This window comes from Haliotis cracherodii, unplaced genomic scaffold, assembly GCF_022045235.1.
Source record: "Haliotis cracherodii isolate W230 unplaced genomic scaffold, xgHalCrac1.p SCAF_23, whole genome shotgun sequence".
Classification (NCBI taxonomy): domain Eukaryota; kingdom Metazoa; phylum Mollusca; class Gastropoda; order Lepetellida; family Haliotidae; genus Haliotis; species Haliotis cracherodii.
This window is the reverse complement of record NW_027266279.1, coordinates 4,963,715-4,987,569: the sequence shown is the minus strand read 5'-3', so window position 1 is coordinate 4,987,569 and position 23,855 is coordinate 4,963,715. Positions and strand designations below refer to the sequence as shown.

The 23,855-nt window shown below is 41.1% G+C and overlaps 4 pseudogenes; all 4 read left to right on the top strand.

Annotated features, from left to right (window-relative positions):
• The first annotated feature begins 573 nt into the window (after positions 1-573).
• On the top strand, positions 574-1,066 carry LOC139471555 (uncharacterized; annotated as a pseudogene).
• Positions 1,067-3,673: 2,607 nt separating this feature from the next.
• On the top strand, positions 3,674-4,166 carry LOC139471557 (uncharacterized; annotated as a pseudogene).
• Positions 4,167-6,769: 2,603 nt separating this feature from the next.
• Positions 6,770-7,262, top strand: LOC139471556 (uncharacterized; annotated as a pseudogene).
• A 5,657-nt stretch (positions 7,263-12,919) lies between these two features.
• Positions 12,920-13,400, top strand: LOC139471527 (uncharacterized; annotated as a pseudogene).
• The last annotated feature ends 10,455 nt before the right edge of the window (positions 13,401-23,855 follow it).

Genomic DNA, 23,855 nt, shown 5'->3' with positions numbered 1-23,855 from the left:
TCACAAATACACAGCTTGATTTTTATAATTATGCAGGAAGATATGCATAAAATAGAGAGGCAGGTGACACCGTCTCATGTGATATTACATAATAAAGATTAATTCTTCACGCTCTGAGGGTGTAAAAAGTCGCTTGGAATTTTCTTTTCGAAAATCTTCCAATGAGGGCATTTACATTCAACATCCTGATTTCCTGAACCACAAGTATATAAGGTGTGGTGAATCACAATAGCGACATTCAAATCGTTTATTCTCAAGTGGATAAACGTAACTGGCAGGATGCGCCTTCTTAATGTTGCAGTTGTTGTAGTCTTGGGTACGTTTGCCTTATCTGATGCGAATTCGCATTCCCAAGCTTTCTAATAATCAACCTTATTAGCTATTGCTGAGTTTTAAATGGCTTTACGATAATACTGACAACGTTATGATCAGGATAGTTTCTACCATGATGTAAACATTTATTAGGATTGGTAGACGGATTTTGTATGTATGCATCCTGTCATCTATGACCACTTATGCATTGTTTTTTCTTCACATTCTTTACAGTCTTCCTTGGCTCCGTCCTTGGTGGCCATGGTGGTGGTGGTCATGGAGGTGGAGGCCACGGTGGTGGTCATGGAGGCGGCGGCCATGGAGGAGGTCATGGTGGTGGTCACGGAGGTGGTCATGGAGGTGGTCACGGAGGTGGCAAAGGACACGGAGGAGGTGGCCATGGAGGTGGCAAAGGACACGGAGGAGGCGGCCATGGAGGTGGCGGCCACGGTGGCGGTAAAGGAGGTCATGGCGGAGGACACGGAGGTGGCGGCCATGGAGGAGGTCATGGAGGAGGTCATGGAGGAGGTCACGGTGGAGGTCATGGAGGAGGCCACGGTGGCGGTCACGGAGGTGGCCATGGAGGTGGTGGTCATGGAGGCGGACACCACGGTTAAAACATCCAAGGATCATCATCTTCACATCAAATGCTGGACATTTGATATCATGTTTGTCGATTCCACTCACCATGCTGCATCGACCAAACCTGTATATTTCTCAACGAGCACAAATAAAACTGCCATATATATTGTAAATTTCTCTTGGCTTATATTTTCTTCAAGTACAATCAAATTCAAGATAGTATCAACCACAGTAAACTACGGTCATAACGAACTCAAAGAGACCACATATTTTAGTTCGTAATAACCGTAGTTCATTATAAGCACATATACAGGATATATGTAGCAAATGCCCGGGACCTTAGGGCAATACTTAATATCCCTCAGTTCGTTATAAGCGTGTTCGTTATAAAAGTAGTTTACTGTAGTTCCACTGCTTACTTTTCAATGTCCTGCACAGTGATTGTCACATTAGAATCATTGTCCACAAAGGTCCGGAAGCTCGAAGGCAAATGAGTAAACCTATAAACATGTTGAACCAAGCAAGTAGACAATTTTTGTCCGAAAATGCACGGCGTCCCCTTTTAGTATCATACTGTCATTACGGCCTCTAAACGCCCACCTACTTTATAATTACAGCCGTGCGAATGTTCAAACTAAAAAAGTGACACATGTGACTAAATGCACCCATGGGGTGATGATAACATTAAGGGCTTATAAGGTAGAGCAGATGTCCAATAATACAACAAGATTTCTAGAAAAGCCCCCACAAAAAAACAAGTCCAAATCTGTTTGTTCTTTTCGAGAATCCAGCGCAATTTGAATCTTCAAGGAAGCAGATTCCCTCTCAGATGGCCTCAGACCACAGTTACGTCCCCAAAGTTTTACCATGACCCGGAAGGTAAAGAGGAGAATTTAGTGCTCTGTTCGAATGGTTTGTTGAGTCTGGGCCAGATATGTTTTGCCTGACATGAGATTCGACATTGTATTTTCTTGATAATTTGTTTTGATCCCAAATGAGTACATGATATTGACTCCAGCTTTCCATGATTTGACCCCCAGTTTAAAGGTCGGTCGGTGTGTTTAGGCTCGATACTTCCAGTGACCATTGTTGACAGTGGTTACTTGGAAATCGAGCTGCTGGACCCAGGCTGGTAGTTTGCGGTGTAAGTTAGAAGTGACAGGTTAGTAATGCAACAGGAGAACAGCCTATGAACGATATTAATTAATGTGGGTTGACATGTCACTGCAGATGGCAAAGAAGGAAAATCATTGTGCTTTGAGGCCAGATGAATGTTCAACTCCGCTGGTGGACTTTTGTTGGTGGGTGTGGGCAGGTAAGGCTGGAAAGGGGTCATACATGGGTCATAGATCGTTAGTTGTACCACGACCACCGCATACATGTTCCTGCGGAAATAATGGTTACATCAGGTATTCGTCTGATGGATTAGTATATCATGTCCACATGTGATGTGGAGAGCTGAGATTTTACGACAATCTATAAAAATATGGTTTGGGACAGTTACCAAGTTAAATGTGGCCCGGACTTTCACACTCAAACACAGACCCAGTTCCAGACCAAAACGCAGACACACACACTAACACTAACTCACAGTTACATCCTGCTCGTTTGTTTGTATCCCTACGCCTACTAAGGACGGTGTAGCCAAGACAAAGCTGTGTCTACTTCCGGGTTCATATCATGATAAATATTGATATTATCAGTTCTTTTGAAAATAAGATGAAGTTCGTTTTCATTAAAGAAGTTTGGATATTTTTGGTAATTGTTGCACTACCTGAACGGCAATTTAAGATTTGCTAGTTACAGAAAAAGAAGAAGTTTGTTTTATTATAGAAGATAATGTGGCTTTGAGATTATCAAAGTAGGAATTCAAACTTTGAAAATATATCTCAAACTTGAACATTTCCCTCTTCACATCAAGTTTCATTATGAAGAAAGGAATAATGACCTTCCCATAACCTTTTGCTTTAAAACACGCATTTGACATAGGTTGATAAACCTCCTGGACCCATAGTAATGGTAGCCTACTAGACTCAATACATGCACTCAACGAAATACTGGACTTCAACATTTGTCATTCATTTATAAATTTTCTCTCCATTCATTTTTTTTTCACTAATCATCTGTAGCTTGAAATTGCATTGGATGAACAGTTAAATCTATCATGCTTCCCAGCAGTGAGCTAGCCACTGGGTGCCAGGTTAGGTCACAAATACACAGCTTGATTTTTATAATTATGCAGGAAGATATGCATAAAATAGAGAGGCAGGTGACACCGTCTCATGTGATATTACATAATAAAGATTAATTCTTCACGCTCTGAGGGTGTAAAAAGTCGCTTGGAATTTTCTTTTCGAAAATCTTCCAATGAGGGCATTTACATTCAACATCCTGATTTCCTGAACCACAAGTATATAAGGTGTGGTGAATCACAATAGCGACATTCAAATCGTTTATTCTCAAGTGGATAAACGTAACTGGCAGGATGCGCCTTCTTAATGTTGCAGTTGTTGTAGTCTTGGGTACGTTTGCCTTATCTGATGCGAATTCGCATTCCCAAGCTTTCTAATAATCAACCTTATTAGCTATTGCTGAGTTTTAAATGGCTTTACGATAATACTGACAACGTTATGATCAGGATAGTTTCTACCATGATGTAAACATTTATTAGGATTGGTAGACGGATTTTGTATGTATGCATCCTGTCATCTATGACCACTTATGCATTGTTTTTTCTTCACATTCTTTACAGTCTTCCTTGGCTCCGTCCTTGGTGGCCATGGTGGTGGTGGTCATGGAGGTGGAGGCCACGGTGGTGGTCATGGAGGCGGCGGCCATGGAGGAGGTCATGGTGGTGGTCACGGAGGTGGTCATGGAGGTGGTCACGGAGGTGGCAAAGGACACGGAGGAGGTGGCCATGGAGGTGGCAAAGGACACGGAGGAGGCGGCCATGGAGGTGGCGGCCACGGTGGCGGCAAAGGAGGTCATGGCGGAGGACACGGAGGTGGCGGCCATGGAGGAGGTCATGGAGGAGGTCATGGAGGAGGTCACGGTGGAGGTCATGGAGGAGGCCACGGTGGCGGTCACGGAGGTGGCCATGGAGGTGGTGGTCATGGAGGCGGACACCACGGTTAAAACATCCAAGGATCATCATCTTCACATCAAATGCTGGACATTTGATATCATGTTTGTCGATTCCACTCACCATGCTGCATCGACCAAACCTGTATATTTCTCAACGAGCACAAATAAAACTGCCATGTATATTGTAAATTTCTCTTGGCTTATATTTTCTTCAAGTACAATCAAATTCAAGATAGTATCAGCCACAGTAAACTACGGTCATAACGAACTCAAAGAGACCACATATTTTAGTTCGTAATAACCGTAGTTCATTATAAGCACATATACAGGATATATGTAGCAAATGCCCGGGACCTTAGGGCAATACTTAATATCCCTCAGTTCGTTATAAGCGTGTTCGTTATAGAAGTAGTTTACTGTAGTTCCACTGCTTACTTTTCAATGTCCTGCACAGTGATTGTCACATTAGAATCATTGTCCACAAAGGTCCGGAAGCTCGAAGGCAAATGAGTAAACCTATAAACATGTTGAACCAAGCAAGTTGACAATTTCTGTCCGAAAATGCACGGCGTCCCCTTTTAGTATCATACTGTCATTACGGCCTCTAAACGCCCACCTACTTTATAATTACAGCCGTGCGAATGTTCAAACTAAAAAAGTGACACATGTGACTAAATGCACCCATGGGGTGATGATAACATTAAGGGCTTATAAGGTAGAGCAGATGTCCAATAATACAAGATTTCTAGAAAAGCCCCCACAAAAAAACAAGTCCAAATCTCTTTGTTCTTTTCGAGAATCCAGCGCAATTTGAATCTTCAAGGAAGCAGATTCCCTCTCAGATGGCCTCAGACCACAGTTACGTCCCCAAAGTTTTACCATGACCCGGAAGGTAAAGAGGAGAATGTAGTGCTCTGTTCGAATGGTTTGTTGAGTCTGGGCCAGATATGTTTTGCCTGACATGAGATTCGACATTGTATTTTCTTGATAATTTGTTTTGATCCCAAATGAGTACATGATATTGACTCCAGCTTTCCATGATTTGACCCTCAGTTTATAGGTCGATCGGTGTGTTTAGGCTCGATACTTCCAGTGACCATTGTTGACAGTGGTTACTTGGAAATCGAGCTGCTGGACCCAGGCTGGTAGTTTGCGGTGAAAGTTAGAAGTGACAGGTTAGTAATGCAACAGGAGAACAGCCTATGAACGATATTAATTAATGTGGGTTGACATGTCACTGCAGATGGCAAAGAAGGAAAATCATTGTGCTTTGAGGCCAGATGAATGTTCAACTCCGGTGGTGGAGTTTTGTTGGTGGGTGTGGGCAGGTAAGGCTGGAAAGGGGTCATACATGGGTCATAGATCGTTAGTTGTACCACGACCACCGCATACATGTTCCTGCAGAAATAGTGGTTACATCAGGTATTCGTCTGATGGATTAGTATATCATGTCCACATGTGATGTGGAGAGCTGAGATTTTACGACAATTTATAAAAATATGGTTTGGGCCAATTACCAAGTTAAATGTGGCCCGGACTTTCACACTCAAACACAGACCCAGTTCCAGACCAAAACGCAGACACACACACTAACACTAACTCACAGTTACACCCTGCTCGTTTTTTGTATCCCTACGCCTACTAAGGACGGTGTAGCCAAGAAAAAGCTGTGTCTACTTCCGGGTTCATATCATGATAAATATTGATATTATCAGTTCTTTTGAAAATAAGATGAAGTTCGTTTTCATTAAAGCAGTTTGGATATTTTTGGTAATTGTTGCACTACCTGAACGGCAATTTAAGATTTGCTAGTTACAGAAAAAGAAGAAGTTTGTTTTATTATAGAAGATAATGTGGCTTTGAGATTATCAAAGTAGGAATTCAAACTTTGAAAATATATCTCAAACTTGAACATTTCCCTCTTCACATCAAGTTTCATTATGAAGAAAGGAATAATGACCTTCCCATAACCTTTTGCTTTAAAACACGCATTTGACATAGGTTGATAAACCTCCTGGACCCATAGTAATGGTAGCCTACTAGACTCAATACATGCACTCAACGAAATACTGGACTTCAACATTTGTCATTCATTTATAAATTTTCTCTCCATTCATTTTTTTTTCACTAATCATCTGTAGCTTGAAATTGCATTGGATGAACAGTTAAATCTATCATGCTTCCCAGCAGTGAGCTAGCCACTGGGTGCCAGGTTAGGTCACAAATACACAGCTTGATTTTTATAATTATGCAGGAAGATATGCATAAAATAGAGAGGCAGGTGACACCGTCTCATGTGATATTACATAATAAAGATTAATTCTTCACGCTCTGAGGGTGTAAAAAGTCGCTTGGAATTTTCTTTTCGAAAATCTTCCAATGAGGGCATTTACATTCAACATCCTGATTTCCTGAACCACAAGTATATAAGGTGTGGTGAATCACAATAGCGACATTCAAATCGTTTATTCTCAAGTGGATAAACGTAACTGGCAGGATGCGCCTTCTTAATGTTGCAGTTGTTGTAGTCTTGGGTACGTTTGCCTTATCTGATGCGAATTCGCATTCCCAAGCTTTCTAATAATCAACCTTATTAGCTATTGCTGAGTTTTAAATGGCTTTACGATAATACTGACAACGTTATGATCAGGATAGTTTCTACCATGATGTAAACATTTATTAGGATTGGTAGACGGATTTTGTATGTATGCATCCTGTCATCTATGACCACTTATGCATTGTTTTTTCTTCACATTCTTTACAGTCTTCCTTGGCTCCGTCCTTGGTGGCCATGGTGGTGGTGGTCATGGAGGTGGAGGCCACGGTGGTGGTCATGGAGGCGGCGGCCATGGAGGAGGTCATGGTGGTGGTCACGGAGGTGGTCATGGAGGTGGTCACGGAGGTGGCAAAGGACACGGAGGAGGTGGCCATGGAGGTGGCAAAGGACACGGAGGAGGCGGCCATGGAGGTGGCGGCCACGGTGGCGGCAAAGGAGGTCATGGCGGAGGACACGGAGGTGGCGGCCATGGAGGAGGTCATGGAGGAGGTCATGGAGGAGGTCACGGTGGAGGTCATGGAGGAGGCCACGGTGGCGGTCACGGAGGTGGCCATGGAGGTGGTGGTCATGGAGGCGGACACCACGGTTAAAACATCCAAGGATCATCATCTTCACATCAAATGCTGGACATTTGATATCATGTTTGTCGATTCCACTCACCATGCTGCATCGACCAAACCTGTATATTTCTCAACGAGCACAAATAAAACTGCCATGTATATTGTAAATTTCTCTTGGCTTATATTTTCTTCAAGTACAATCAAATTCAAGATAGTATCAGCCACAGTAAACTACGGTCATAACGAACTCAAAGAGACCACATATTTTAGTTCGTAATAACCGTAGTTCATTATAAGCACATATACAGGATATATGTAGCAAATGCCCGGGACCTTAGGGCAATACTTAATATCCCTCAGTTCGTTATAAGCGTGTTCGTTATAGAAGTAGTTTACTGTAGTTCCACTGCTTACTTTTCAATGTCCTGCACAGTGATTGTCACATTAGAATCATTGTCCACAAAGGTCCGGAAGCTCGAAGGCAAATGAGTAAACCTATAAACATGTTGAACCAAGCAAGTTGACAATTTCTGTCCGAAAATGCACGGCGTCCCCTTTTAGTATCATACTGTCATTACGGCCTCTAAACGCCCACCTACTTTATAATTACAGCCGTGCGAATGTTCAAACTAAAAAAGTGACACATGTGACTAAATGCACCCATGGGGTGATGATAACATTAAGGGCTTATAAGGTAGAGCAGATGTCCAATAATACAAGATTTCTAGAAAAGCCCCCACAAAAAAACAAGTCCAAATCTCTTTGTTCTTTTCGAGAATCCAGCGCAATTTGAATCTTCAAGGAAGCAGATTCCCTCTCAGATGGCCTCAGACCACAGTTACGTCCCCAAAGTTTTACCATGACCCGGAAGGTAAAGAGGAGAATGTAGTGCTCTGTTCGAATGGTTTGTTGAGTCTGGGCCAGATATGTTTTGCCTGACATGAGATTCGACATTGTATTTTCTTGATAATTTGTTTTGATCCCAAATGAGTACATGATATTGACTCCAGCTTTCCATGATTTGACCCTCAGTTTATAGGTCGATCGGTGTGTTTAGGCTCGATACTTCCAGTGACCATTGTTGACAGTGGTTACTTGGAAATCGAGCTGCTGGACCCAGGCTGGTAGTTTGCGGTGAAAGTTAGAAGTGACAGGTTAGTAATGCAACAGGAGAACAGCCTATGAACGATATTAATTAATGTGGGTTGACATGTCACTGCAGATGGCAAAGAAGGAAAATCATTGTGCTTTGAGGCCAGATGAATGTTCAACTCCGGTGGTGGAGTTTTGTTGGTGGGTGTGGGCAGGTAAGGCTGGAAAGGGGTCATACATGGGTCATAGATCGTTAGTTGTACCACGACCACCGCATACATGTTCCTGCAGAAATAGTGGTTACATCAGGTATTCGTCTGATGGATTAGTATATCATGTCCACATGTGATGTGGAGAGCTGAGATTTTACGACAATTTATAAAAATATGGTTTGGGCCAATTACCAAGTTAAATGTGGCCCGGACTTTCACACTCAAACACAGACCCAGTTCCAGACCAAAACGCAGACACACACACTAACACTAACTCACAGTTACACCCTGCTCGTTTTTTGTATCCCTACGCCTACTAAGGACGGTGTAGCCAAGAAAAAGCTGTGTCTACTTCCGGGTTCATATCATGATAAATATTGATATTATCAGTTCTTTTGAAAATAAGATGAAGTTCGTTTTCATTAAAGCAGTTTGGATATTTTTGGTAATTGTTGCACTACCTGAACGGCAATTTAAGATTTGCTAGTTACAGAAAAAGAAGAAGTTTGTTTTATTATAGAAGATAATGTGGCTTTGAGATTATCAAAGTAGGAATTCAAACTTTGAAAATATATCTCAAACTTGAACATTTCCCTCTTCACATCAAGTTTCATTATGAAGAAAGGAATAATGACCTTCCCATAACCTTTTGCTTTAAAACACGCATTTGACATAGGTTGATAAACCTCCTGGACCCATAGTAATGGTAGCCTACTAGACTCAATACATGCACTCAACGAAATACTGGACTTCAACATTTGTCATTCATTTATAAATTTTCTCTCCATTCATTTTTTTTTCACTAATCATCTGTAGCTTGAAATTGCATTGGATGAACAGTTAAATCTATCATGCTTCCCAGCAGTGAGCTAGCCACTGGGTGCCAGGTTAGGTCACAAATACACAGCTTGATTTTTATAATTATGCAGGAAGATATGCATAAAATAGAGAGGCAGGTGACACCGTCTCATGTGATATTACATAATAAAGATTAATTCTTCACGCTCTGAGGGTGTAAAAAGTCGCTTGGAATTTTCTTTTCGAAAATCTTCCAATGAGGGCATTTACATTCAACATCCTGATTTCCTGAACCACAAGTATATAAGGTGTGGTGAATCACAATAGCGACATTCAAATCGTTTATTCTCAAGTGGATAAACGTAACTGGCAGGATGCGCCTTCTTAATGTTGCAGTTGTTGTAGTCTTGGGTACGTTTGCCTTATCTGATGCGAATTCGCATTCCCAAGCTTTCTAATAATCAACCTTATTAGCTATTGCTGAGTTTTAAATGGCTTTACGATAATACTGACAACGTTATGATCAGGATAGTTTCTACCATGATGTAAACATTTATTAGGATTGGTAGACGGATTTTGTATGTATGCATCCTGTCATCTATGACCACTTATGCATTGTTTTTTCTTCACATTCTTTACAGTCTTCCTTGGCTCCGTCCTTGGTGGCCATGGTGGTGGTGGTCATGGAGGTGGAGGCCACGGTGGTGGTCATGGAGGCGGCGGCCATGGAGGAGGTCATGGTGGTGGTCACGGAGGTGGTCATGGAGGTGGCCACGGAGGTGGCAAAGGACACGGAGGAGGCGGCCATGGAGGTGGCGGCCACGGTGGCGGCAAAGGAGGTCATGGCGGAGGACACGGAGGTGGCGGCCATGGAGGAGGTCATGGAGGAGGTCACGGTGGAGGTCATGGAGGAGGCCACGGTGGCGGTCACGGAGGTGGCCATGGAGGTGGTGGTCATGGAGGCGGACACCACGGTTAAAACATCCAAGGATCATCATCTTCACATCAAATGCTGGACATTTGATATCATGTTTGTCGATTCCACTCACCGTGCTGCATCGACCAAACCTGTATATTCCTCAACGAGCACAAATAAAACTGCCATGTATATTGTAAATTTCTCTTGGCTTATATTTTCTTCAAGTACAATCAAATTCAAGATAGTATCAGCCACAGTAAACTACGGTCATAACGAACTCAAAGAGACCACATATTTTAGTTCGTAATAACCGTAGTTCATTATAAGCACATATACAGGATATATGTAGCAAATGCCCGGGACCTAAGGGCAATACTTAATATCCCTCAGTTCGTTATAAGCGTGTTCGTTATAAAAGTAGTTTACTGTAGTTCCACTGCTTACTTTTCAATGTCCTGCACAGTGATTGTCACATTAGAATCATTGTCCACAAAGGTCCGGAAGCTCGAAGGCAAATGAGTAAACCTATAAACATGTTGAACCAAGCAAGTTGACAATTTTTGTCCGAAAATGCACGGCGTCCCCTTTTAGTATCATACTGTCATTACGGCCTCTAAACGCCCACCTACTTTATAATTACAGCCGTGCGAATGTTCAAACTAAAAAAGTGACACATGTGACTAAATGCACCCATGGGGTGATGATAACATTAAGGGCTTATAAGGTAGAGCAGATGTCCAATAATACAACAAGATTTCTAGAAAAGCCCCCACAAAAAAACAAGTCCAAATCTCTTTGTTCTTTTCGAGAATCCAGCGCAATTTGAATCTTCAAGGAAGCTGATTCCCTCTCAGATGGCCTCAGACCACAGTTACGTCCCCAAAGTTTTACCATGACCCGGAAGGTAAAGCGGAGAATTTAGTGCTCTGTTCGAATGGTTTGATGAGTCTGGGCCTGATATGTTTTGCCTGACATGAGATTCGACATTGTATTTTCTTGATAATTTGTTTTGATCCCAAATGAGTACATGATATTGACTCCAGCTTTCCATGATTTGACCCCCAGTTTAAAGGTCGATCGGTGTGTTTAGGCTCGATACTTCCAGTGACCATTGTTGACAGTGGTTACTTGGAAATCGAGCTGCTGGACCCAGGCTGGTAGTTTGCGGTGAAAGTTAGAAGTGACAGGTTAGTAATGCAACAGGAGAACAGCCTATGAACGATATTAATTAATGTGGGTTGACATGTCACTGCAGATGGCAAAGAAGGAAAATCATTGTGCTTTGAGGCCAGATGAATGTTCAACTCCGGTGGTGGAGTTTTGTTGGTGGGTGTGGGCAGGTAAGGCTGGAAAGGGGTCATACATGGGTCATAGATCGTTAGTTGTACCACGACCACCGCATACATGTTCCTGCGGAAATAGTGGTTACATCAGGTATTCGTCTGATGGATTAGTATATCATGTCCACATGTGATGTGGAGAGCTGAGATTTTACGACAATTTATAAAAATATGGTTTGGGCCAATTACCAAGTTAAATGTGGCCCGGACTTTTACACTCAAACACAGACCCAGTTCCAGACCAAAACGCAGACACACACACTAACACTAACTCACAGTTACATCCTGCTCGTTTTTTGTATCCCTACGCCTACTAAGGACGGTGTAGCCAAGAAAAAGCTGTGTCTACTTCCGGGTTCATATCATGATAAATATTGATATTATCAGTTCTTTTGAAAATAAGATGAAGTTCGTTTTCATTAAAGCAGTTTGGATATTTTTGGTAATTGTTGCACTACCTGAACGGCAATTTAAGATTTGCTAGTTACAGAAAAAGAAGAAGTTTGTTTTATTATAGAAGATAATGTGGCTTTGAGATTATCAAAGTAGGAATTCAAACTTTGAAAATATATCTCAAACTTGAACATTTCCCTCTTCACATCAAGTTTCATTATGAAGAAAGGAATAATGACCTTCCCATAACCTTTTGCTTTAAAACACGCATTTGACATAGGTTGATAAACCTCCTGGACCCATAGTAATGGTAGCCTACTAGACTCAATACATGCACTCAACGAAATACTGGACTTCAACATTTGTCATTCATTTATAAATTTTCTCTCCATTCATTTTTTATTCACTAATCATCTGTAGCTTGAAATTGCATTGGATGAACAGTTAAATCTATCATGCTTCCCAGCAGTGAGCTAGCCACTGGGTGCCAGGTTAGGTCACAAATACACAGCTTGATTTTTATAATTATGCAGGAAGATATGCATAAAATAGAGAGGCAGGTGACACCGTCTCATGTGATATTACATAATAAAGATTAATTCTTCACGCTCTGAGGGTGTAAAAAGTCGCTTGGAATTTTCTTTTCGAAAATCTTCCAATGAGGGCATTTACATTCAACATCCTGATTTCCTGAACCACAAGTATATAAGGTGTGGTGAATCACAATAGCGACATTCAAATCGTTTATTCTCAAGTGGATAAACGTAACTGGCAGGATGCGCCTTCTTAATGTTGCAGTTGTTGTAGTCTTGGGTACGTTTGCCTTATCTGATGCGAATTCGCATTCCCAAGCTTTCTAATAATCAACCTTATTAGCTATTGCTGAGTTTTAAATGGCTTTACGATAATACTGACAACGTTATGATCAGGATAGTTTCTACCATGATGTAAACATTTATTAGGATTGGTAGACGGATTTTGTAGGTATGCATCCTGTCATCTATGACCACTTATGCATTGTTTTTTCTTCACATTCTTTACAGTCTTTCTTGGCTCCGTCCTTGGTGGCCATGGTGGTGGTGGTCATGGAGGTGGAGGCCACGGTGGTGGTCATGGAGGCGGCGGCCATGGAGGAGGTCATGGTGGTGGTCACGGAGGTGGTCATGGAGGTGGTCACGGAGGTGGCAAAGGACACGGAGGAGGTGGCCACGGAGGTGGCAAAGGACACGGAGGAGGCGGCCATGGAGGTGGCGGCCACGGTGGCGGCAAAGGAGGTCATGGCGGAGGACACGGAGGTGGCGGCCATGGAGGAGGTCATGGAGGAGGTCACGGTGGAGGTCATGGAGGAGGCCACGGTGGCGGTCACGGAGGTGGCCATGGAGGTGGTGGTCATGGAGGCGGACACCACGGTTAAAACATCCAAGGATCATCATCTTCACATCAAATGCTGGACATTTGATATCATGTTTGTCGATTCCACTCACCGTGCTGCATCGACCAAACCTGTATATTCCTCAACGAGCACAAATAAAACTGCCATGTATATTGTAAATTTCTCTTGGCTTATATTTTCTTCAAGTACAATCAAATTCAAGATAGTATCAGCCACAGTAAACTACGGTCATAACGAACTCAAAGAGACCACATATTTTAGTTCGTAATAACCGTAGTTCATTATAAGCACATATACAGGATATATGTAGCAAATGCCCGGGACCTTAGGGCAATACTTAATATCCCTCAGTTCGTTATAAGCGTGTTCGTTATAAAAGTAGCTTACTGTAGTTCCACTGCTTACTTTTCAATGTCCTGCACAGTGATTGTCACATTAGAATCATTGTCCACAAAGGTCCGGAAGCTCGAAGGCAAATGAGTAAACCTATAAACATGTTGAACCAAGCAAGTTGACAATTTCTGTCCGAAAATGCACGGCGTCCCCTTTTAGTATCATACTGTCATTACGGCCTCTAAACGCCCACCTACTTTATAATTACAGCCGTGCGAATGTTCAAACTAAAAAAGTGACACATGTGACTAAATGCACCCATGGGGTGATGATAACATTAAGGGCTTATAAGGTAGAGCAGATGTCCAATAATACAACAAGATTTCTAGAAAAGCCCCCACAAAAAAACAAGTCCAAATCTGTTTGTTCTTTTCGAGAATCCAGCGCAATTTGAATCTTCAAGGAAGCAGATTCCCTCTCAGATGGCCTCAGACCACAGTTACGTCCCCAAAGTTTTACCATGACCCGGAATGTAATTAGGAGAATGTAGTACCCTGTTTGTAATGGTTCTTTAGTCTAGGATAGGTATTTATGTTTTCAGTTGTGATAATTTCTAATAACACAAAATATGTACGTAATATTGGCCGATGGGAGTGTAACAGTTCTTCAGAAAAGAAGAAAAGGTTTGAGTGTCGTAAACTATAAGAGCATACACATTTCTGTGGAGTGGCATAAATGGTCTAGATGGATTATTTTGTTCTATCCACGGGTGATTCACACGCACGCACGCACGCACGCACGCACGCACGCACGCACGCACGCATGCACGCACGCACGCACGCATGCATGCACGCACGCACGCACGCACACGTGACAACGATAAAGTTCATGTCAGCATTTATTTTCGTATTACGAGCAAGAGATTGAAATGTGTGTGATTGACGAACAGTACCACCATCATCCAATGTCAGTTCTGGCATGTAAACGTTAGTTTCATGACGGATAAAGAAAAATGAAATCAGTGAATAGGATTCATTTATTTGGAAAAATCACTTAATAATAAGTATGCTGTAACTGTTGTCAGTGTCCTTTTTCTGTACTTGGGGGAGGCTGTGTCTTTAGTATGTGTTTCATTATTGTATCGTTTCGGTCATTGATACTCTCAGATGTTTTATTAGCTTGTCCTCGGGCTCTCATCTGTAATCAAATAGTTTCACATTACTTACTTTCACATAAAACAGTTTCACGTTAGACACACATCACAGTTTCACATAACACCGTTTCAGATAACATGGAACCGTGGTGTTTCTGCAGATGATTCTAAAGGATGGAATAAAAGACAGTTTGTGATGACAAAAACTGAGTTTGCCATCTTAAGAGCGAGTACACGCACAGCTGCTATGAACAATATCATAACATCAACAGGTTGTTAAGATATCTCCGAATACCCAATACAGCTAATCATTCATTCTTGTTCTGATGAGGTAAATGACATATTAAACAAAACATCTATTCTTTGATTGAATCACACAAACAAGGTAGGAATGAGGTGAGGTGAAAAAGGGTTTAAAGTCACGTTGAAGATTATTGCACTTATATAACGACGTGAATGCACGTGTGTTTGTGTGTGTGCGGGCGTGCCTATGCGTGCTTGTACTATTCCAGGCAGGATCCGGTTTAGTAGTGCCAGTCCAATGAGGAAACATGTCTGGTTTAAAATCTATACCCTACCCACACACATGAAGAAAGCCTTATGCTCTAAGAATGGCTACATGATTAACAGACCTTATAGCTACGAGGCGAGCACTACGGAAATTTAGAAGTAACAAGTCTGCTGATAACAGAACGAGTTACTGTTCCTTAAGAAATCGATATAAGTACGAAATCAGGTTATATAAGAACAAGATACGACACAATAGAATTGGACAGCTATGTAATGCAATGGGTAATGCTAAGAAATTTTGGAAAGAGGTTCGATCCATTAACATGAGAAACATCCCTGCTTGTAGCATTTCAAAAGCTGAATGGGCAATTCATTTTAAAGAAGTATTTTCAACAAATGACGTATTTGATCATAAGCTTTTTGATGACATATATGGTCCTGTAAATGAAGATGATTTCTTTTCTGAAATAGATCGGGAAATCATTGAATCTGATATTCAACGTCATGAGATAAAGACAGCAATTCAGTCACTTAAAAAACGTAAATCCCCGGGATTGGATAATATTCTTGCTGAAATGCTGCAATCATCAAGGGAGATAATTTTGCCCTATCTTACAGAATTGTTTAATATGATTTTTCGTTCAGGCGTATTTCCAAGTTCGTGGTCGAAGGGCATTGTTATACCTATTTATAAGAAAGGAGATACTAGCAATGCAGATAATTATAGAGGTATAACATTAAACAGTATTTTGGGGAAAGTATTTTCGAGTATATTAAACAACAGACTAACGGTAAGGGCCAATATGAGGGATAGAATTCCAGAATATCAGGCCGGGTTTAGAAAACACTATTCGACTACAGATCATATTTTTACATTAAATGCACTTATAGAAAAATATTTGATGAAACGTGGGAGAAAACTGTATGTAGCTTTTCTTGATTTCCGGAAGGCGTTTGATTCTGTGAATCGTCATAAACTGTGGGTGTGCCTTAGAAGAGCTGGATTACGGGGGAAAATGCACCTGATTCTTAAAAGTATGTACTCTAATGTCAGGGCGTGTGTGCGCTGTAAAGGTGATTTCACTGACTTTTTTGATTGTCCGCTTGGCTTGAAACAAGGATGCGTATTAAGTCCCATTCTATTTTCATTCTTTATTAAGGAATTGTGTATAGAAATCATGAATAGTGGCAAACACGGGTCCAATTATGTCCGGATATTTTAGAATTGTTCTTATTATTGTTTGCTGATGACGTTATTCTTATATCACACTCAGTCTCGGGTCTTCAGAACCAATTAAACATTCTGACTGATTACACTGATGATTGGAAGTTAACTGTAAACTTAGAAAAGACAAACATAGTCGTTTTAAGAAGAGGTGGCCCATTAGCTTCAGTCGAAAAGGGTATATAAGGGTTCGAGAGTTAAAGTTGTTAGTAAGTATAAATACCTAGGTGTTCTGTTTACCAACACTTTAAGTATGGGTAATCTTGTTAAGGATTTATCTGTAAGGGGTAAAACAGCCATGGTCATGTTATTGTCAACTTTATCTAAACTCCAGCCTTTATCCCCAAGTATATTCTTTCAATTGTTTGACACACAGATACAACCAATACTTTTTTATGGCTCTGAATTATGGGGTTTTAAACATTTTAATACAATCGAAAAAGTACATCTTCTTGCTTGTAAAAACAATTAAATGATTGATGTCAACTCCCCTAATAATATTGTTTACGGAGAGTGCGGTAGATATCCTTTGTACGTTAATTCATATATTCGTTGTATCAGATATTGGCTAAAAATACTTACTATGCACAAACAGCGACTGTCAAGGAAAACTTACAATATGTTATACAACTATGATAATCTGGGTTACAACACTTGGGCATCAAATATTCGGGTACTTTTGTTCTCAAATGGCTTTGGCTATGCTTGGATTTATCAAGGAGTTGGTAACACCTGTATGTTTGTAAATATGTTCAAAGAAAGAATTGTAAATACCTTTTATCAAACATGGATGTCTAATTTAAATGCAAGTAGCAGATATGATGTGTATAGATCATTCAAATCCTTACTGGAGCCTGAAAAATATTTAAGTGTTCTTTGTAATTTAAATCTTCGTTCAACATTCGCGGGTTTTCGTATGGGACTGAGTGATAGTGTAAATACCGGAAGAAGACAAAACCTATGCGTTTGTGTCCATTATGTGATATGGGTGTTGAGGACGAATTTCACGTACTTTTTATCAGTGTGTTTTAACAAGATATCCGAAAACATTTTATACCCACTAAATACCTTAAACAGCAATGTACCACTTCCCTTATATCACTTATGTCTAATCAATCTTCTGATGTAATCTACAGCCTAGCTCAATTTCTCCATCAAGCACTCAATATAAAGAACTTGTAAATACAAATGTCTCCTAGAATGCACATATGTTGAAAGTATGTATACATTGTGTGTATTTGTATATAGGCCAGAGGCCTTTCATACAATAAACTTCTTGTCCTGTCTTGTCTTGTCACACAGCATACTGACTCCGGGCCAAACAATCCTTGTTTGAACTACTTAATGCCGAGTGACAGTAATGATACCAACAAGTATCATCATCTCCCTTACCTTAAGGCGCTGGTTCAGGGGGCCCTAGCAGAATGGGTCTGCAGGTTCTCACGAGCTGATCTGGGGAACGCCTATTTCGGGACAGAACGCGACCTAGAATGGTGGCCAGCTCTTCGCGTTTCATTGGTGTTTGTTCCCTTGGGTTGAGTGCTTCCTGCAGCAGATCGTTTTCTCGGAGAGCTCGGAGGCAGCCTAGCGCCACGATGTCCCGCAGTGTCAGAGGAGCCTGGAGTAGATGGACAACGTGTCAAAGGGGTGACTGTGCTGCATATTCTGATGTCAAATTCAAGTCTACGTTTACATACATGCCAAGTGTGGAATTAAGGCATTGTCTTTGTGATCTAAGGATGTCATTAACAGCATGTATTAAAGTGGGTCTGCATACATGTACCATCATCCGCTACCCCCTGCCTCATCCTCGGTTATCCAGGGTATTATAGCCTGATAAATAACCCGGAATCATTTGATACAATAGTTTCGTAATTCGACTGATTCGAATGACACGACGCTAAAATAGGCGTCCAAAAAAATGCAGTCATGGGCGTGAGAAATTATGTCAGTGGTCGTGCATTTGGATCTCGATAAGTTGCCACATGAATATTGCTGAGTACGGCATGTTACAACAAACAAATAAAGCAAGGGATTCTGTTGGTGTGAAGATGAGTGTATTTGTAACTGTACTTGCGGTTGTGCATGTTTGTGAGTATGAGTGTGAATATGAGTGTGTGCGTGTGTAATTGTGGGTGTGCGTGTGCGTGTGCGTGTGCGTGTGCGTGAGAGTGAATATGAATGTTTATGGATGTGTCTGTGACTGCGAGTGTGAGTGTGAGTGTGAAAATGACTGTGAGTGCGACTGTGAGTGTGAGTGCGAGTGCGAGCGTGTGTGTGCGAGGAGTGTGACTGTGAGTATGTATGTGACTGTGAGTGTGGTTGTGAATGTGAGTGTGTGAGTGTGAGTGCGAGTGTGTGCGTGTGCGTGAGTGTGAGTGTAAATGTGTCTGTGATTGTGGTTGTCCGTGAGAGTGAGTGAGTGTGGGAGTGAGTGAGAGTGTGAGTGTGTGCGTGAGTGTGAGTGTAAATTTTAGTGTGAGTGTGTCTGTGTCTGTGATTGTGGTTGTGCGTGAGAGTGAGAGTGAGAGTGGGAGTGAGTGTGAGTGTTAAAATGACTGTGGTTGTGGTTGTGGCTGGGCGTGAGCGTGAGTCGGCATCGAATCAACGATATAGCAACAAATTTAACAGTGTAAAAATAAAAGCATGTTTGTGGATGAAGATGTGAAGCGAAACACTGTTGCCTACCGACAAGTCCTCCAGCAGTCCTCCAAATGGTGGAGACGGTGGTGCCATTTCACTTCCGCCCATGACAAAGGCCACGCCCACCACACACAGCAACACGACACACTGCCCTCTCATTTTGATGCTGGAAACAGAGAAATATATAGTTATATATATATACAATTTGTGTTCAAACATAGTGTCCTCTCATTGTGATACTGGTCAGACAGAAAGAATATATTCGGCACATGCCGTGTCGGGTTGTCTTGGCAATATGCCAAGACAGGCGATAAATAGATGGATAGTATGCTGATGGAACCAAATGAGGGTACAATGAAAAATATAGGGAAATAAGCTTCACTGTTAGCACATTTGAAATAGCGCGCCTACAAATTCAACAAATGTCTGAATCAAATGATGAGATTTGTTTGTACATTGTTTCCAACGGGTATTTGGTAGAAAAGGCTTGGAACCCATAATAGAATAACATCTTACTGTGTCTTAAACTAAGTGTTCCCTTATTCATTTCCATCAGAATATTTTTATTTCACTTGACAGTAAGATGTCCCTTCATGACTAAGCAGACAAAAGTATATATGTATATGAAAATCACTCTATTAAACGTGGGGCGGTCGGGTAGCCTAGTGGTTAAAGCGTTCGCTCTTCACGCTGAAGACCCGGGTTCGATTCCCGATATGGGTACAATGTGTGAAGCCCATTTAAGGTGTTCCTCGCCGTGATATCGCTGGAATATTGCTAAAAGCGGCGTTAAACAATACTCACTTACTCTATTAAACGTACTACTAAGGATTACTTCAAAATACTTCCATGGTATATAGGACCTACTAAAATACCTTAAGCGATGGTACTCATCAATAAGGGGATAAAACAAGGACTGGTCGGCTTGGGGTCACCATACTGTGTCCAAGTTAACTGCAGCATTTATTTCAGTGGGCTAGCATAGTTTTGCGTCCAGACGAGTGAGATACTCTTGAACGCGACGTTAAACTCAGTTTCACCTCATCATCACCTCACTATTTCGAGAAAACGGTTTGCAGTAGTGTTATATGCAACTGTCAACATATATCCCAGAACATCACAGAACATGTCTTCAACACACTGCAGCCGGTGCAAAACCCAGCAGCACGTGAAGTTACTCGGAAACGAAAGTTTGAGCACATCAAGCCATCGTTTAAAATAGGTCAAAACACAAGTTCGTATAACAGATTGCTGATAGACAGGTACATATCACCGAAAACAATGAACTCAAATGGCTAAAAAGTCAAACGCATATGCATTATGGTCGGAAATTACTTTTGAACCCGGGTTGGACGTGCAGAGAATATATTCCTAGTTTATGCGCTTTCACGGGAAAAGGCCATATTTAAATGGACAGTTTAAACCTAATGTAAATATATGTGGTATTTTATGTTTAATCTGTCAACTATGATGGTATTTGGACTATTTGACATACAATGTCGCCACTAAATCTCAGCCTTTCACGGCTGTTTCATTAATATGAGCAACGACCGACATAGTCAAAGTACGATAACTTAGCCAGATGAGCGTTCTAACAACATTTTCTAGTCATTTCCAGCCTCGCGCATACGCAGTTGCATTTCCGGCAGAGAATAGTGTGTTTTCCTCTTAACTATTAGATATGTTGGCAGTGAAGAGGACGTCTGTTAAACATCTAATGATATTATAGTGTGATTGACAGCCCAAACAGTATTTTATGGCTGTAGTGTAAAAGAGGTAAGGTATTCGCGGGAATTACACCAGTTTAGACCATGCAGCATTTCAAAATAAAACCCCGTAAGTGAGTGAGTGTGTGAGTGAGTTTGGTTTTACGCCGCTTTTAGCAATATCCCAGCAAGATCACGGCGGGGGACACCAGAAATGGGCTTCACACGTTGTACCCATGTGGGGAATCGAAACCGGGTCTTCGGCGTGACGAGCGAAAGCTTTAACCACTAGGCTACCCGACCGCCGCCAATCCCCGGAAGAATGTATGAATGTTTACAAGGAAACACAGGAAGTATCCCATATTGCTTACTCCATATATTCCATATGCATACACAGAAGGTGTATTTGTGATTGAGTGAGTGAGTGAGTGAGTGTTTTTACGCCGCTTTTAGCAATATCCCAGCAAGATCACGGCGGATTGGGTTTCACGCATTGTTGGGAATCGAACCCGTGTCTTCGGCGTGACGAGCGAACGCTTTAAGCACTCGGCTACCCCACAGCCCCAGTGGTAAATGTGGGGAAAAGAATTAATTGTCAATGCACAAGGAAAGAATAACTACAACATTTCTCGTAACATGGATCAATGCAACAAGGAGACCATAAATAAGAACGAAGTTGGACAAGGTCCATTTTGGCCACTATAAAACACATATATGACGTCTTTCTGTCGGTTAAACGAGACAATACGTTTTTGATTGTCAGTTCTTCATGCAAACATTATCTTGAACACACACCACAGTTAATGTTAAACTTCGAATAGACTGAACTATTTCTATTTTGAAACTAAAGTGAATGATTTTACCTTTTTTTCTGATTCACACCACAGTTAATGTACACTTCGAATTGACGGAACTATTTCTATTTTGAAACTAAAGTGAATGATTTCACCTTTTTTTCTGATTGAATGTGTCGCCAGCAGGGCTCGAAGCCGCATCGTATTTGCCTAAGTGTAATAGTCATCTTCGGCTACGGCGACACAAAGGTGAGGAATTTCTAATTAACTATGTTCAAATATTTGTAGAATCCACAAACGCTTAGAAAATAGTAATACTATGTATATGTTGTGATGCAACCTTTATGTGTATGGTACCTTTAACGATAGTCATGTTAAAGTAGTCAGATAAACCTTTCATGAGAAAAACTAAGAAACTGATAAACTGATAAACATCTTTAAGTCGGGATGTGTTTCATGTTAGAGAACAATACTGGTAACTGTCCCTCGAACCCGCGGAGCTCGGCGATATTCGCGAACTGATCTGTCAAATGTATGTTCTCCTCAACGGAGACGTCAAAACTTTCGGGAAACTTTGTCATATTTCTACGAGAATTATCAGACATGTTTAAATGTTTGACAACAGCCTTTTTTTCTATCGTACACTTGTTTACTTCCGGCATGTTCAAGGACACAACAATGTCCACCATGAGAAAAAACATAACGTCAGGAGAGAACTAAGAGCAAGTCAGCGACATGAGCTGAGTTGTTACCATATATTTAGAATATAACCAACATTAAAAAACTGCTGCCTGAAAACTTCTAAAACCAACCTTTTTGATACAATTGGCCTTACAAATCAATTAGTGTTGTCATTAAAACAAAACATGTGTATAATTCTCATTTATTTGAACATATCCCGTATGTTTGACACCAGTTTCTAAATACTGCAGTTCGTTTGGTTACAAAGAGGCTCATATCATGCATGTACCTTGTGCACAGCATCAAAAGCTATGTAAATAAATATGAAAATAAATGTGTCAGCAGAGGACTGTATGTCCGACAGATTTGTGATCGGGCTGCTCAGAGGCGCCAGGCAGTGGTATTAATATCAGAATGAACTTGACGAGAAGCACACTTTTAGACTATATTATAATACAGATACTATCACAGTCGAATTATGTACTTACATCTGCGTTCCGTGGTTCTATCGGGGTCTTTCCAGCTGCACAAGGTGATATGGTAAGAGCTGGTACGGAAGGGGTATATATACCCCTCACTGCAATAACATTGATTTGTGCTCTCTCATGCTGAAGGGTGTTTCAATCGTAACTGATAATGGAAAGCCGCGGGGTGGGATTGGTCGAAGACTGGTGCAAGGTGGATTACGGGTAGTGAGTGGTCAGACCTTTGTCTGCGGATGGCGAGTTAAGTGGCCAGGGTCACAATGGATGGCCGGAGTATTGAACCCGGGAAGAGATTCAAGATTCATCATGTTTGTTGTGGACTGAGGACTGTGTACCTGATAGACCGTGGCTGTTCTTTGAATAATAATAATAATAATAATAACAATAATAATAATAATAACAACAACAACAACGATGATGATAATCATCATCATAATCATAATAATCATAATAATAATGATGACAGCCCAAGATCAAACATTTCACTATGGACAAAACGAACTCAAAGGGCCTTACATTGTTTTAGCTACACTCGAGGTGAGGTGAAATTGGGTTTAATGTCGCGTTCAAAGTTCTTTCACTTACAAACGGACTTGCGCCCATGTTTGTGAGTGTGTCTGCTGGTACTGGTCCAGACTTGGGCTGGATTCACACCTCGACCGTTTATTTACATACAAGATGCGAGATCGTATACGATGAAGAGAAATGTTCAACAGATACATTAACGATTACATGCATATGTTGAAGCATTGTTGGTATTTTGGGTAACGAGTGGTGTGTACTATATATATTTTATACATTGTGATAATAAATATGGTAGTATAGAATAACAAAAAGGATAAATTTTGATGCATCACCTATTTCCACTGAGTCGAAAGTTATGCATAAACCAATGGTCGTTGTGTCCAGCCTATGTCACAGTGTAACAGAACTTACGTGCCAAATATGACGTTAATGCGTTGCTTTAAAAACAGGTGCATCACTTATTTTCAACGCATCAGAACCCAACGCATTCAAAATTCAATTCCAGTATGTTTAGTTATGTTAGAAAAACATGATGTTCGTGTTTTTTGTTCATGCAAC